Consider the following 17835-nt stretch of genomic DNA (forward strand, 5'->3'; position numbering starts at 1 on the left):
TTTTCTTTTCTGTTACTGTAACATAGTAAAGCTGCACAACACTAAAGACTACTACCATGATCCACTCCATCTCTGCTCTGATTGTACCGTTAATAATTTGGACCGAATTCTTCATTCCAGGATGCCTTGGCATATACAGGTTTGTGGCTGTAGCTACCAGTAGCTTGTTTTGAGGACACAGAATACAGTAGAATTAATCAACGGGATTGTCCTTTGGCAACACTCACAAATGTTTGAGACTGTGGTACAAGCCAGTTGATTCATAAAACAGCTGGAAGTTTCCTAGGTCAAGCAAGGGCTTCGTCTACATCTTATCTGCATTTCTCACTACATCTCAGAAACGTTCCCATGGAAGTTCCAGGAAAATAAAAATTTGGATAAATATCCTCACTGTGGTAGAAACCTTGTGACAGTTTTTGGAGAAATCAAAAGAAAATGCAGGGGATTTGGAAATCATTTCTTGTTACTTGGGAAGGACCACCAATACACCATACTTTGTGTGATCAGCATGAAGGTTGCATACATGCCTTTCAATGCAAAGTCAATGTTCTGGGTGTAAATGCCCAGATCTTGTAAAAAATAATTGATGGTATTATAGGTTATGCTATCAATTGTGCACGTGTGGGCTCATAGGAAGTCTATATTTAGCTACCTAGAAACTTCTGTGTGTTTGAAAATGTGGTTAACCAGATTAGAGGGTTTGTTGTGTTTGTTTCTGATTCCCATCTTAACTGTGTACACTATTTAAAAGAATTATGCTTGGTTATAATGTTTCTTCACCAGGCATATCCATTAATTACTGAAATTTTCCCTAGTAATCAAAACTGGGTGAATGCTCATTTTGGTTTGTCCTTATCAATGGAAGTGATTAGGACACAGGTATTTTATCAGCCCTTGGTTAAGATATGAACATTCTGTATAATTCAGCTTGTTTTAACTTATTGACAAACCCACCCTCATTCTTGATTTCTTAAAGAAAATAAATGTACCATAATACTGTTATTTCATATTCAATCAAAATAACAAATGCCCTGCATACTGCAAATTTAAGACACAAGTATCTGTGTCCTTTTAAAGTCATGATCTGCAAAAACTATAAAACTATGCTATTTTCACTGAATGTCTCTAAAATAAATTTAAAGAACCATGGAATCAGATATCCCCAAAGTTAAGTGAGAAATTGAGCCCTTTCCATAGGTTTACATCTGCTGATACTCACTGGTACTGCAACACTTAATCATGACCTAAATCTTTTTAGCTTCTTAGCTCTGGATAGAGAATGAATTTGCATGACCAAAGAGAGAAAAAAAGAAAAAAAAAAAAGAGGAACGAAATCAGGAGATTATAAAATGCGTATGGTAGAATTATTGAAGTAACTACATGTATTCTCTGATGCAAATGAATGCACTATATACTTTCAGCAACTTTTGATTTGTTCTTTGCATTGTTGCTTTTCTTCATGTGCCCTATATAAGTAAACAGCTGCCAGATGAGGAAAAAATAACCGGCACACATCCACACATTCAATCTCGGTTCTTTGTTCCATCAGTTATTCTTTAAAAAGTGATGAAAGTTCTGCTTCAGAGGAGTACACAGATTTAAATTGTTTCTTTAAACAGAAATTTGGAGGAAGAAGCAACATCAATATACCTGAAAGAAGAAAAAAATAAAAACCATCTATATTTTATTTAGTCATTGCTTCATTTGTTTTAAAAACATATGTGGATGCTCAGACTTCTGTTTATGCTACATGAGCAGTGAATTTTATCTTCAGTGCCTGATCTGAGTCATATTTTGTGAAGCTGTTTGCCACAAAATGGTGTTCTTTTCTTTACCCGTTGTTTTGTCTTCAGCCTTAATGTTGCCAAACATTATGCATGAGATCAAAGAGACTGGGATAAAACCTCGTAACACTATGCAAATGTTACCTAGATGAGTTCAAGTTATTAAGAAGAAAATAGCCAACATTTATTATAATACTATCAAGCTGAGTTATGCCCACTTTCAGATTTAAGTTAATTGTGTATAACTCCCCCATTACAGTCTACTGTAAACTACAGCCTTTATCTCCATTACTTGGTAGTTGAATCATTTCTGTTATGATTTTCACTACCAGTTATGAATCTTTCTTCCATTAACACACATTTCAGCTTTATCTGCAGTTCCATTGTCTGTTTCCTTCCCATGGTGAGCAATTTGTATATCTGCACTACTAAACTGTTTATTGCAAATAGAGTTTTTTCCCTCATATCAATCACAGGTCCCCTAAGTTTTGTCTTCTTTACAGTCTGCAGCTTTTTGAATCTCTTCTGCTTTGAGTCAATTAAATCTGCGTCTCTGGAAAAGACACTTTTCTATTATTTTTCTTGCTATATTCACTGTTGTTTTTTTTTTTTTTTGTGTATATATATATATATAAGGTAGTGAACTGTGTGACTGAAAATATCATTTTAATAATATTATTTCAAGTATTTTAATATTCACGTCTATGTTGTCTTCATTTGAAATGCCATCTTAGCTCCCATGTCCCACTAGTGAAATGAAATAAATTTTTTAATAAATGAAATATTTCTATACCTACTTGTCTCTCAGAGAAGTTAGGTTAGAAAGTTATTTTAGTATTAACAGCCTGGTAGTTTGCTGAATGCATGTGTGTCTGTACATGTGTGTCTGTGACAGATCATTTATGATAGCTACATGTATATTATCAGTTCTATATTGTGTTTGACACTCACAATAGCATAGCTTTTTCTCTGTATTGATCATTGTAAATGGAGACGACATGAAAGATTCATGGATCCTGCATTTTGTTTGTACTCAGCAGAGTTTATATAGAATAAAGCAAAAAAAAAGTGTTTGAGTATACCTACTTTCCTATTTATATACTCAGTATATTTTTTCATATCTTTATGTATATACATATGTAATATAATTATTTACACACATATAAATTTACATTTTTATGAAAAAAAATTAAGCATGTGTGTGTCTAAAACTACATTTTCAAGTAGCAGAATAAAACAAGAAATTCATCATCTTGGTGTCTTGAATGGTTTTAAATGGAACTGTAAAGCTTCTGTTTCTCCTAATCCTACCTTAAAACAAAAGAGAAAACAAACCATTATGAAACAAAAGTCAGCATATGGACATTTTCTGTGTGGTTCATAAATTTTATAGAATATCTACTTTTAGATATCTGGCCTCTGAGAATTCAGGTGTTAGAAAAGCCTGAACACTTCAAGAGAAATATCTACAAATTAAAATTGAATTTTTAATAGTGTGCTACAAAGCAAGACTATTAAGGTATTCCAAAGCTAGTCTCAGTCATGTAAAGAGATTCGATAGTCCAGTACGGTATACTTCAGATAGACACTTCAAATTGTGTCAAGTTTATTACTAGCTAATATGCCTTTGAAGCACTGAAAGGAAAAATAACCTACTGGTTCCATTCAATCATTTTAACTGCACTTAGACAAGTGAGTTTTCTAATTCCTAACAAAAGTTTTGTTGCCTTATGTGACTTAACATGTCACATATTAAGCTGGTTAAAACCAAATCCAGCTTTTAAGGAATGCTAAACAAATCTGAGAGCAGGTATAGCTCCACACTGAGATTTTACTAGGCAAAACTGTATGTCATGTATAGAAAACCACAATAATCCCAGAGAGCAGCTGAATACACAGGAGCAGCTTTCAATGGATATCTTACATTTATTGTCTAGTGTATATTGCCTTATGTCTCCAAAACAGATTTGTTTGTGGGACAAACTTGTCCTGCCACCCACTGAATATACATGCACACACGTACAAAATAGTTTATTCTTCACATAACATCCTCTCACCAATTCAACTGCATAACAAATGGCTGAAAGAACAGTGCTGACAGGACCAAAAAGTTTTTTATATGTAAAAATTGTTACAGTTACTCCACAAATGACCTCTTTCCAGCATCTGTTGTCATAACTGTGGGTCAGGCCTTCCTAGGATGCCAAATAAATTAGCTAAGAGTACGACCTGTTGCTAATGCTTCTCCCTTCCAGGGCACAATTTCTCAGTTCTCCACCACTCTGAAAAACTATGATTCCGTTTGTAACTCTGTCTCTCAGTCTCTTAGTCTGACACCACATATGTGCTTAAGTTAAGAATATCTTTAAGTATGCTTTATATCACTCATGTATATGTCTATGAAAGGTTGCTGATTTTTGAGGACCTGTAGGAAGATAGAACAAAGAATTTATAACTCCATGTTCTTTGTATTTGGTTGCGTGATTATTTTTTTTTTTCAAAAACATATTAATTTTATCTGTATCAGTTTTACCATGCTGTGTACAAATAGCATATTGCCTTTTGTTTGTTTGTATGCTTTATAACCATGGAGCCATGGTTTTCACAAAGACTACCACCACCTACCTTTGTGAATCATTTCAAATATTTTAATTAATTAATTATCCTTTGGAATTCTAATGAAGCTGCACAGCAAAACAGGTTCTTTTTACATTTTCATCTTTATTTCCCTCTGGTGTGACAAAGATAAAATTCTGTTTCAGACATCTGTGCATCTTTCCCACCTGCTTTCCTTACACCTCTGTGTTGTGTAGATAATTTTTACTGCTCTTTCCATTGGCATAGGCTCCTTTTCAAAAGATGGTCAGAGGGTTTCTGACCATCTTTTCATCCCGTTTTCTAAATGTTTGGATTTAACTAGAGATGACATTACACACCCTTTATCTCCTCCCTGTAAATGACATACAAGGGAAAGGATCTCATCACGTCCTGATTTAGTTAACTATGCTATCAACAGTCTAAATCATGTAATCCTTGGCAAATTGCTGAGCCTAAGATTAAAGCAAACTACTCTGTTCAGCAAGATATTCTGTCTGCCACAGGAATTTGAAAAGTACAAATTACATCTCCAGACCTACTGTAAAATCTTCATCAAAATACAAGTTGCATATCAGCTGAATGTATAAAAAAATCCCTTCCTGCCTTACGTCAAGCACTGCAGTTTTCTAGAGGAACACTGCCATCATGGACAAGTACGCAGATGAAGGCACTTGGGGGTTGAACACAGTAACAACTGTTTTAAGTGAAGATTTATGCAGAAGTTGTTCTTTCACCAAAACAGATGTTTGTAGAGTGTTTGTAGGTTATGGTTCACCTTTCTCTTCTACCAGATTAACCATGTAGGTATTCCAGTCTGCTGTTGAGAGTACAAAATGAGTGAACATAGTTCCGTAACATTAACTCTAGTAGTCACGTCTGGCAACATGAACTTAATATTATCCACTGTCTATCATACTTCAAAATTCTACTTCAGGACCTTATTACACTGTTACTACATCACAACTTTTTAATATGTTAGTACTATTAAGAAGTTTCTGTGGTCACATAAAACTTCTCTGTAGTTCCAGCATTTGCTATAACTCTATAACTCATATATAATGAACTCATACACATATTTTAGGAGAGATAATAAACTGCATATGAGATCATTAAATATTTTCCACGGACATTGAGTACTCTTATTTTCCCGGCTTCTTTTCTCAATTTTGTATGCAGTTGAAAATACATTTACATATATATATATATATATTTACATTTACTCATGACCTCTGTCCATTTTGCTAGGCGAAAGGGAAATCCAAACTGAAATTTAACAGAAAATGGTTTTAATTCTGAGTCCTGAAATCTTTGCACATTACAACTGGTTGGCAAATATCTGAGTGTTATTTCTTTCCTGATCGTTCCCTAAATGTAATTTTGAAATACTCTCTGAAGAATAATCTTGCATGTGTTTAAAATTTATGAAGCTTCCTTTATTAAAAATATGTAAAAGTTAAGACATTTTAGCTTTAATCTGTTTTCCCAATGTACCATTTATTTCTTGATGCTTAGTATATTTTTATAACCTCTGATGTCTTCTTTTGTGAATGGAAGTTTACAGTTCCAAAAAGTTAACTTCAGAATATCCAGTAGTATATGTTAACATCATTACAGCCCGTCTTTGATTCTCATGTCTAATGCTAGATCTAAAAGATAACTTTTAATTCCAGGAATGTATGTATTAAAATTGATCTTTTACTCAGGTGTTAATAACCTTTCTTCCCTGCACCGTACATGAAGAGAATTGGGAGCAATAGGGATCACAGAAACTAGCATGGCAGGCTGGAATAGGAGGAAGATAAAAGAAGCATTTGGGACTTAAATAAGAATTAATTTTAATCACTGGGTTATGAGAGGTTTAGGTAGATTGTGATTCACTGGCCAAAGTCTCTTCTTTGCTCCTGCCAAAGGAGATCAGTCCTTCTGTTATTTGTGGTGCTGTCCCTTTGTGAAAGTTTATGGGTTACGACTGTGTGGGAGATCTGGGAATAGAGGTAAGAAATCAAACTTGCCCATTGTGCTCCTCAGATCAACTGCCTGATCAAGCTATGCACCTCTGTATGCTGAACTGCAAAGGGTAGATGAATAATTTTCATTTTTCCTGCTGCCACTATAGCAGAATATAGTTCAGGATTAAGTTGGTTCACACAAAGGAATTTCTCTATGTTAGACCAAAGATTATATTGGCCAGCTGGAGGAAAGGGAAGTTGGGAAGCACTGGATAGTCTAAAACTGGGTCTAATCAACTGGCTTCTTTGGTAGACCATGATGTGCCCAGTTTAGGACTCCTGATGTTAAATTTAACTACAGACTATTTCTTTGAAGATGGTGTGGCATCAAAACAGAATTATGGTTTCAAATTGAGCTCATCTGGCAAAAACTGTAGCAATTATGAATTATGGATGGAAGTTTTATGGAAGTTTTTATTTATTTTTCTAATTCCTGGTTAGCATTCTACCTTTTGAAGTTAGTTTTATTTGAAGAAAAACATTTGTATTCCTTTTTTTTTTTTTTTTTTTTTTTTTTTTTTTCTGCACCAAATTTGTAATCCTTGCTAAGACTCATAAAAGGAAAATTTTCCTTCATAGTAGGAGAAAGCTAACTGTTCTCTTTTGTTGACTGGTAATTTGTAGAGAGCAGTAGGAAGCTATCACTTACTGACTGTTCACACATTTGACAGGCACTTGTATTTTCTGACACCATGTCAGTTCACTTTGCCATCTTGCCTGGTGGTATTCCACAATAAATACCAGTGTTTGCTGATTGTCATTTCTGGTGACCAGCCGTGAGCCAATATTTAATTACAAATTCCGGTGCATCATCATTATGTGTATTATGCAATGTGGCACTGTAATACGGACAGCTACTGCCAAAGACATTGAAGGATGCACATATAACACATTTTCTGGCAGAAATTTATCCTCTTATGGTCCTTCTTCGATGTCAGCCAAAATGGTGCTGTTTACTGGATATGTTGAAAAGTTGTTCATGACAGAACTTCACATCTGTTCTGAAGTAAAATGAAACTCAAAAATAACAGAAAAAGGCAATTTTGATTAATGTCTTCTATGAGCATTTCAAAATGAAGACATTTCTGGTCATGTACTACCATGCATCTGCACAACTTTTTCAGTAACACTCCAATGTCAATACATAGTGTATATTATGTATATACATTTATGAAGGAAACAGTGAATAGAGTTTGTATAAGTGATAGTGTTCAGAAAATTTTGCATTCTTTTGATATTCCTCTGAAAAATTCAATGAGCATAAGCATAGACCAGCTTATAATTCCTTTGAAAATTAGAGCATGTTGGGGTTTCAAATGAAATGAGAAATGTCTCTTGGATTTACATAGCAGAAGCCTGCTTCCAAGACAGCTGCAGATATCAAACAGAATATAATTAGGGTGAATTAAATCATTCTAGGGCAATAATACCACATTCCCCCAAAGAAGAAAAAGAAACTATTTTAAAATAGTTTCTCTAACGAGTTGTTTGTCTGTACTGCTTCTTAAAGATGCCTATTTGGGGACCATTTTTGTTGCAATATGGTATGCAGTGTTTTACCCAGAAATCATTTTAAATACTTTGTATTTCTCTGCTGAACATATTTGCAGGATCAATAGAAGACACTAATTTTACCAGGTAAAGGTTTTTATTGTTACTATATTCTTTTCTTTTTATATGAAGACTATTATAGACACTCCCCTTGGGATGCTTAGTTTTAAAACTACAGAAACAGTAATATTTTGGTGAGGTGTAGCTTTATTTTAATTCCTTACGTAGATATTTAGGATAAGAACTTGAAAGGATTTATCAGGTTCTAAATAACAAAAGAGAGATTTCAAAATCTCTGCAATAATAATGAAATTTGAGTTCCAATAAAGTGGTACAAAAATCAGCATGGAGAGAAAATGGACAGACTAAAGAAACAGCAAAAAGGCTGTCCATCATGAAAAGTATCTGTCCTGCAGGTGAGTGAATGGTACCTTGAGAGTGAGCTCAAACCTGCTAGGCTCTCTTGCCAGCTCTTGTTCCATTTAGCTGGCTTGTTACAGCTCTGATTTGAAATGTCCACCTGGGCTTAGGGCTGTGCTCAGAATAAGAGCTGTTGATCCAGCTGAAGAGCAATCTGCCCCACCAGTGCTGTCTCACAGCCCACAGAGGTCCAGCCAAAAGGTACGTCAAGAACGAAGAGCTTGAGTTTTTCCCCTTACAGGGCTTGGTGTCCGGTTTAAGCCCATAGTGAATACAAACACCTGCATGGGCTTTGATCCATCTTGAAAAACCTTGTGTATAGGCTCCTACTGAGTATAGCATCCTTTCCCCAGGGATCTGGTTTAGCTTGTTTCTCCCAGAAGCTCAACCAGAGTGCTGGCATGCTCAGTTGTCTGCATCTTTGAGGTTTTCTGGCACTCAGAGGTGACGGACCTCTTCCTAACACACAGGATTCTCAGTACAAAACACTGAGAGATTAAAACATTTCTCTGTGTACTGGTAATACAGATAGCTGTTCACAGAAATAGACTAGTTACTGCAGTTTGCCAGAGATCAATCTTGTAAATACACTATCTTAAGAGACAACGGTCTTTATATATTTTCTTTCCCCTGCTTTTCTTTTATTTGAAAGTTTTTGTTTGTTTGTTTATTGGTAAAGCAACATGGGAAGAAATATATGTATGAGCCCTCTTTATTTTCTAGGACTTTATCATTTTTCATGTTTTACTGTTTCTTCTAAACTGCTTTAATATTTAGGTCCTTTGACAGATTCCTAAAATGTCTGAGTGCTTGGTCCTGAACTTTGGTCAAAACAATGCCATGCAATGTTACAGGCTTGGGGCAGAGTGGCTGGAAAGCTGGGCAGAGGAAAAGGATATGGGGGTGTTGGTTGATGCTCACCTGAACGTGAGCTGGCAGAGTGCCCATGTGGCCAAGAAGGCCAGTGGCATCCTGGTTTATACCAGGAACAGAGTAGCCAGCAGGACCAGGGAGGTGATTTTTCCCCTGTACTCTGCTCTAGTGAGGCCGCACCTCAAGTACTTTGTTCAGTTTTGGGCCCCTCACTACAAGAAGGACATTGAGGCCCTGGAGCATGTCCAGAGAAGGGCTACAAAGCTGGTGAGGGGCCTGGAACACAAGTCCTATGAGGAGCAGCTGAGGGAGCTGGGGTTGTTTAGTCTGGAGAAGAGGAGGCTCAGGGGAGACCTCAGGTGTGGAGAGCTGGGGGTGAGCCTCTTCTCACAGGTAACTAGTGATAAGACTAGAGGGAATGGCCTCAAGTTGCACCAGGGGAGGTTTAGGTTGGAAATTAGGAGACATTTCTTCTCAGAAAGAGCTGTCAGGCACTGGAACTGGTTTCCCAGGGATGTGGTGGAGTTACCTTCCTTGGGGGTGATTAAGGAAAGGTTGGACATGGTGCTTAGGGACATGGTTTATTAGTGAGTGATATTGGTGGTAGGGGGATGGCTGGACCAGATGGTCTTGAAGGTCTTTTCCAACCCTAATGATTCTATGATTCTAAAATGATTCTGTGCTTTCACAAGCTAACCATAGGTCCTTTTTTTCAGCATTCTTCGTAATTCCATTTGTGCAGGAGATGAATTCAGATTACTTCAGCTTTCCTCTCACTTTACACTCAAAACGTAATACTGAACAGCAGTAGATCAGCATTAGAAAAATCAGCATTTATTGCTTGCCTCACCTCTGCTTTAAAGATTCACCTCAGCTGCTGCCTCATAGCAAAGTCCCATGAGTAGCGTGTTCATTTGAACATATTCAAGATTTGCTGTTTTACAAGGTTACTATATTGGATTTATTTTATTTGGGAAGTTATGATTTTTATGACAGTTATTTTTTTTTCCTTCAGTTCTTTGCACACGCTTTCTCCTCCATAGCAGCAAGGTTTAGGATGGACTCCTCAGAGAAACAAATGAGAGTATTTTTACCTAACAGTGCCCTTCTAACAGAGAAAACTAATACCGCTTGTCCAAAATTGGCTTTTATTGACCTGTAGTGGCCTAAGAACAATGAATCTGCCTGTGTAAAGTATTCCACAGCCTGCAGCAGAGGCTGAAAATCCATTCAAGACTGGATACGTGACTGTAACCTCTGGTTAAAAATAGTCTGATCCACTTCTGGAACAAACTTTTTGCCCAAGCATACACAATGTCTGCCTCTCAGGACAGACTAATGTATATATACATATAATGTATATATACATATATATATATAAAATGTATAACTCCCCCCTATTTGCATATTCATATCTGTTGTATGCATTTGGGCCTGTCCCATTCAGCAAAATCCATTAGAATTTAAATAGTAATAATAATAATAATAATAATAAATAATAAAACAAATTAATAAGAAAAATATTCTAGCAAGTTATTTTAGCTATGGAAATACCTCTAAAGTTTATTTAGCTGAAGTAGGTAGAAGGTAAAAGGTTGGAAGAAAATCACTGATTTAAAGATACAAAAAATTCTTAGATTTTTTTAATGTTGTGATAGCTGTTGTGTAGTAATTACAAGTGCTGTAAAGTGCTCAAAGTGAGACAGAGCATTTCTCAACCTCAGAAGTATCCATTTTTGTGTAGTTGCATTAATAATACACTTGTGCAGTAGCACTTTCATTTCACAGATGTTTCTTCAATGACAACCTGACCAAAGACATTCGCGATTCATCTGCACTTATTTATGTTATTTTTATTTGTATGTGTGATATTTTTATGATAATTATATCAATTGATGGATTATTTCCTGTGTCATCACTAGATTCCTACTGTACTTAAAGGTAAGTATGTAACTTAGTACACTGATGAAGCACTTCTCAAGATACAGAAACATCAGAACAAAGCGATAAAGTGATTCATCTGCAGAGAAATAACTATGATCGATATGCAGGTCTTCAATGAATGAATTTTTATACTGTGACTTCACTGAATGAAAATGACAGTCCAAAAATCAAAAAGCTGGAAGAAGGAAGATTTTTCCATTTCTTGAGGCAAGTGACCCCAGAAATGATATACTTTCATGTTCAGTTTCCACGCACAGTCAATTTTAGGTTAAGTATTTTCTTTAAGGATGTGAGTGACACCTAGCTTCCAAAAATTGCACTCAGGTGCAGAGGGAAAAGGTGAAAGACCTAAAAATCTAACAAAAATAACCAATAAAAGGGTCAAGAGATTTTTCAAAAGATGAAAGGCTGTTCATTTTGTACATAGGTTCATCATTTTGAAAGGGACATAGTGAATATCTGACTAATTTTGAAGTCATAAATTTTATACACGTTGTAGTCAGTACTGTGATTCAGATGTGAGATAATTGTGATTACAGCAACTAAAATCTAAAATAGAATGAAACATACATATATATGTACAAACAAATATATATGCACACACTAATAAACATAACAAAGTAGTCGAGTTATTACTCGCGCAGTCAGAATGAAAATATCAGACTTTCATTAAACACCTGTTTTTAAGCTTTGTCACAATGTATACTTTCAGACTGCCTTAGAAGTCAACTGTGTATGCCCAAGACTCAATATTCACTGCACCAGTGGAAAAATAGTCAAGTAATCTAAGGAACCAAAAAAGAAGCAACAGGGGAGAGGTTAGAGTTTCAGTCCTAGTTTTGGTCAAAACTACAGTTAGTTCATTTCAGCACAAATGTGCTGAAATATTCCTGGAATTCAGGAGTCAACAGCAGCATTGTCACTCCCCTCTGTGTTCCCTCTTTCATCTTTCCTTTCTTTTCCAGCTTCTCTCTTTTCCATACATCTGTTTACTTCCAGTGCATAGCCAGCAGCAAGCACACTGTCACAACAGCACTCTGAAACCACTTTCTACCACCCTACAATATTCAAGGAGAGAAGTATAATAAACCCAAAGTTTTTTATAATCATTCCACTATTTCATAAAGAGACTTAACTAGCTTTTCTCACACCACCATGTGGGTTTTTTTGTGAAAACCCCCACATTTTCAGCATATCAGGCATGCCCTGAGAGTGCCTATTGCCTCAAGCTCCCCAGATAGTGAAGTCCAAAGAAAACTAATATTGGTTTTAAGCAGCCAAAATTAACCTCATTCTGCCTTTAGTTTCTTTTGGCATTTTTGTTTTGTTTAAGGGCAGACCATAAGCACAGGTGTCCTACTTTCAGCTGGAATAAAGTTTTCTACCTATTAGCTGGTACTGTGCTGTGTTTTGGATTTAGGATAATGTTGATATTAGGATAATGTTGAAAACACACTGACATTTAGCTGTTGCAGAGCAGCACGTACACTAAGTCAGGTCCTTTTCAGCTTCTCATTTTGCCCTGCCAGCAAGCAGGCTAGAGGTGCAAAAGAAGCTGGGAGGGGACTGAACCAGGACAGCTGACCTAAAGTGGCCAAAGGGATGTTCCATGCCATATGGAGTCATGCTGTATAACAAAACTAGGGGTAGTTAGCCAGGGGAGCTACTGTTGCTTGGGGGCCAGCTGGGCATCAGTCATCAGGTGATGAGCAATTACATTGTGCATCATTTGCTGTGTTTATTCTTTTTGTTGTCTTTTGTTTGTTTTTCTTTCTCTTTCTTTCTTTCTTTTTTTTTTTTTTTTTTTTTTTCCCATATTAAACTCTCTTTGTGTCAACCCACAAATTCTAGCACTTCTCAATTTTCTCTCCCATCACACTGGGGTGGGGAGTGATCAAATAGCTGTGTGGCGTTTAACTGCCTTCCAAGTTAAACCACAGCACCTGGTATTGATAGTGGAAATTTTCACATTTTCTTCTAAACATTACTGTTTAATTGGGGTCATGGTAGTGAGTAAGTCATTAAGAAGTGAATGGGGAGATTAGTGCATGTCTAAAGTGAGATTAGAATGAAATAAGGTCAATAGTGCCTGACTAGTTACTCTCTTACTGGATGAATGCATGTTAAGAAAATACAACCTGTATCACTGTTTTAACAGGAACAAGTTAGGTTAAATCTACTTATTGTCTATGTCTTTTTTAAGGATTAGCAAGCTAAGAAAAGTTACAGTAGGACTGTAGACCCAGAATAGGATTCACAACTTCTACCTTGCAGTGAAGATAAGGTTTAATACCTCTTTTTTGTTTTGTTTTTGTTTTTAAGTAATCTTTTAACATTCTGTGCTAACTCAGTATGCTAGTGTCAGACCTGAACAAAATGCTGTTGTTAAAGAGCTGAGTTTTAATCCTAGAACTGAATTTCTGATCTGTATTTTTTATTGGTTCTTCCTTTTTCTTTCACACTCTCTCTGAGATTTGTACCATAACCTTAGATTTAAAGCTAGAAGTATTTCTGCTAACCTTATAAATTAGTTATTATTTTCAACTGCTCTCACCTCATTTTATCTGTTCCAGAAATTCTCTGTGTGTAGTGTACTGAGAATTGTGTTGCACTTGATTTAGAAATACTATGGGGCACTCTAGTCTGCATTTCTGTGACTATCTGACCTGTTTGCTTAATTTTAACCAGATTAAACTCAGTATGCCTGTGCATTTCATAACTGAAGAAAGAAAAGGAGGAAACCTCAAATACAGATAAGTCACAGCGCGGCCCTCAAATTCATGAATGCCTTGTCATGTGTTTCGAATTTTATTTAGCAATCTGGTCACTGAAAATGTGAAAGATGTGTATATAGTCAATGACAAGATTATATTCATTTTATAGGACTGAACAGAGAAAAGCAGGTGTTGATCCTTTCCAGAACAGCCAGTATGACTAGAAATCAAAGGTCAGACATAACCTCAGTCTATCCCTCTGCACCAAGACAGGGTCAACTGTACATGTCATAGATATTTAACTTGTTACTAAAGATCTTTGTTACTGGAAATTAGTAAATGCTTCTTTTTTTAAAAAAAAAAAATTTATAATCATCCTATGTCTACCAATATGTCCTGGTGGGGTGTGCTACAAGGCTGTGATGTTGCAACAGGTAGTTACAGTCTTCAAGGCAGTATAGAGTGAACAAATATTTGGTGAGTGTGTGTCCATGGCAGGCATTTCTACAGCACGGATTCATGAAAGTTTAAACTCATTTTTTTTCTATGCTTAATTAAGACAACATTCTGGTAAGTGAATGGGAGGAGATACTGTCATGTGCCCTTGAGTTAAACCAGAAAAATAGAGATTTTTTTTTAAAAAAATATGTATTCATTTCTCTGTATCAGCAAGCTGACTTACAAGGGCTTTAATTGAAAATCAACTGTGACAGATTTCCAATATACAATGGCAATGCATGTCTTTCTAAAATTTATAGATGACATTTTTCTGACAGAAAATGCATTGAAGACATTTTTGGAAACTAACAGAATGACCAGATAAAAATTATTCCTGTATCACTGTGGCTGTTCTTGTTGCCAAATGATTGGCATGATCTCATTGCCAATATTCTTGATCAATCAGAATCATCCTTAAGTACTTAAAGATAAATAAATTACCAAGATTAATAACATTTCAAATTTAATATCCATCATCCACATGAAGGCATTTTTGGCTGTATTTCCTGTTTCACAAGGTGTGGGCAGCAATTTGAAACATAAAAGCAATAAGAAAGATATAAGAACAGAGGGGAAGCAAAAACACTAAAAAAAAGAAAATCACAAAAGAAAGTAAGAGCACTGTGGATTTTAAAGTAATGTGGAAAAAAAAATATGTATATATATATGGACAAGAAGAGAAGTTTTGAAAGGAGAATTAGACTGAAAAAATCCAACTTAATAATATAGTCCACCACTTGCTTGTTGTGTTCTCCCTAATGGTGCAGAAATATTCATTAATATTTTCTGTTTTATGTTTGAATTGATAATATCAAAGCTTTTATATTTGTAATTGAGGAGGTTTTACTAAGAGTAAACATTTTAAAAGTACCACCCCATTTTACTGGAATTGTAGATAGAAGAGATCTCTGACCTGCTGTTAGCAATTTTAATTAAGTCTTGGCATGGCAGAGAAATTACAAATGAATAAAGTATGCCATTGTATACATTCAAACAGAGTGTGCTGCATGACCCACATGACTATGGGCAGGTTAGCTAGACATCAGCCCATGGTAAAATAATGAGTGTTCTCATACAGGATTCAAAAAATAATGAATATACAGGCCTATAATTAATATAAAACAAAGAACAGAAATATAATCCAAGCAATCAACATACTTTCCTAAAAATGCATCTTGACAAACAGTTTAGTTTAATTATTTGGGAAAATTACATGTTTGATTATTAGAGGTAATGACACTAGGCATTTTACTTACATGTAGAAGCACCTAGCACTCTGATGTTAAAAACAGTGTCATATTTCAGATTTTCAAATGCTGTTGTCAAATGGCATTGTCAAGCAATATGGGCAAGGTTCCACTGAAGCTCACCAGCCTTCAACACTTCCATTTATTATTAAGACAAAATATGAAATAATACCATTTTTTAATTATAAAATAGATAGACAACACTGGAAGAGTAATACATCATTGTGAGTTCAGAGAAGCCAGAGAAAGAAATTAGATCATACATAACAAGAGTCTGTTGATTCAAATGTACTTTTAATGTAGCCGGCAGCAAGCTTACACATCTAGAAAGACACTGCATCTTCAGGATAGGAGACTGAGAGGGAAAGGAATGAGACTAAAATAGATTTACAAATTTTTCACTTTTTCTTTACAGAGAAGTGAAGATGAGCTTCCAAAATGTGGAATGGACAAAAACAGCATAAGAAATTGTTCACTGTACAAGTATGTATCAGTAAGTAGCCTCTACAATTCCTGAGAATGAATTTATTTATTTATTTTTTCTATTTACTATTCCAGAAATAACCCCAATTTGTGGACTTCGAAAGAGGAGAAGGAATATAATATCCTAAGGGTTACCTTAATTAATAACCAATGGTTACAATTTGATGGATATTTATTTATTTTATGACTGCAGATGTAACAAAGTAATGACCAATATACCAAAAAAAGAAATAAAAAAAAATGAATTCACCATTTCCTAATTCAACAGGTAACTATGACACCTGTGTGTGGCCCAAGTAATATGAACCAAGAATATGGGCCAAGTAATAGAACAGATAAGACTAAATTACCTAAATTTTCCTTCTTAACTTAAATTGTATGAATCAGTATGTAAAATTACCCTCAATGACTGGACTTAGCAAAATGCAGCTATTTATAGACAATAAATTAATTTTAGAAATGAGCTATAATCCTCTTAGTGGGAAGGAAAATGAAATGAAGATACAATAATTGAAAGAATGGAAAAAAAAAATCCATAGCTTAGCGACTAGCTGAGGAAATGTATTAGTAATGGATGTTGTCATTTTATTGCTGTTGCTTTTTGCTTACTTTTTTTGTTTTAATCTAGAACTTTCAGTATGCTAACATGTATTATTATCTGACAAAATTTCAAGATACTACAATGTAAACAATATTGACTTCTACTGAATAATTACTTATAAGCCAAGTGTATTATTCTGAGAAATATAAGGAAGGCTCAGTCCAAAATAAATAGCATTCATGTACTCATCCTATTTTCTTCTAAGACCATTTTCCAACAAGGAAAGGAAGAATCTGCCATCTGTTACTTTGCTAATGTTTGTTTTAGCACACATATTAAGGTAGGTATTCTTGTAAAAGATTATCAAAATATTTGCTTTTTTTTTTTTTTTTTGTGAAAATTTTTAACATAATTAAAAAGTAATGGCTATGGTTAGCAAGCCACTAAAATAAATGTTTAGAATTTTACATCTAAACCAGTCCACTATTGAATTTAGTATTAAATAATTTAAAGAGGTGTCCCTCTGGGCTAGCCTACAAGATATAAATAAATGGTTATTTGACTTTACTGGGTATCCTGAGTGCATCACTGTTGTGCTTTTGACTACATTTTCATTTTGTTTCACTCAGGAAAGAAGATGTGGTGGTTACCCACTGCAGAACTGAGAACTGGTTGGCTACATCTATCCCCAGACTACCTTACTGATGAGTATGCCTACTACCATATGCAAGAACAAGATTTTGTGATGAGTAAGTGCACTTTCTTCTGAGCAGATGAACGATTATCACAGTGACAGCTGGGCACCTTCCTAAAAGCTACAAAAATAAAATAAAATCACTCAGACTGTTTCTACATGGTTTAATTTTTGGTATTTGTTCATCATTTTCCTTCTGGTAGATTTTGCTCTGCCCCCTCCTTCCCCCCTTCTTCTCTTCTTTTAATAGTCCAATATTCCACTTACAGATGTTGAAAGAAAAAAACACTGTACATAGAAAAAAAGAAAAGGAGTACATATAGATTGTTGCAAATAGTAAATATAATCTGCTGTGATTTGTTTTTGGCAAGATTATTCAATTTCTTGGCAAGATGATTCCTTTTGGTGGCAAGACTACAGATCTACAGATTCTACTCCTTATCATCTTCGTCTCTATTAATAAGGAGCTAAAAAATGAT

At 35.2% G+C, this 17835-nt stretch overlaps 1 long non-coding RNA gene across 2 annotated transcripts; it reads left to right on the top strand.

Annotated features, from left to right (window-relative positions):
* The first annotated feature begins 13182 nt into the window (after window positions 1–13182).
* Window positions 13183–17514, top strand: LOC106015688 (uncharacterized). 2 transcript variants are annotated; one of them, XR_002400151.4, is made up of 5 exons: window positions 13183–13257; window positions 13383–13463; window positions 13868–13936; window positions 16054–16121; window positions 17292–17514. It is a non-coding gene; the product is annotated as an uncharacterized lncRNA (long non-coding RNA). The 2 variants fall into 2 exon arrangements; XR_002400150.4 differs by lacking the exon at window positions 13183–13257 and having other exon boundaries at window positions 13324–13463.
* Window positions 17515–17835: the final 321 nt, after the last annotated feature.

The sequence above is a fragment of the Anas platyrhynchos genome, chromosome 4, assembly GCF_047663525.1.
Source record: "Anas platyrhynchos isolate ZD024472 breed Pekin duck chromosome 4, IASCAAS_PekinDuck_T2T, whole genome shotgun sequence".
In the NCBI taxonomy this organism is placed as follows: Eukaryota; Metazoa; Chordata; class Aves; order Anseriformes; family Anatidae; genus Anas; species Anas platyrhynchos.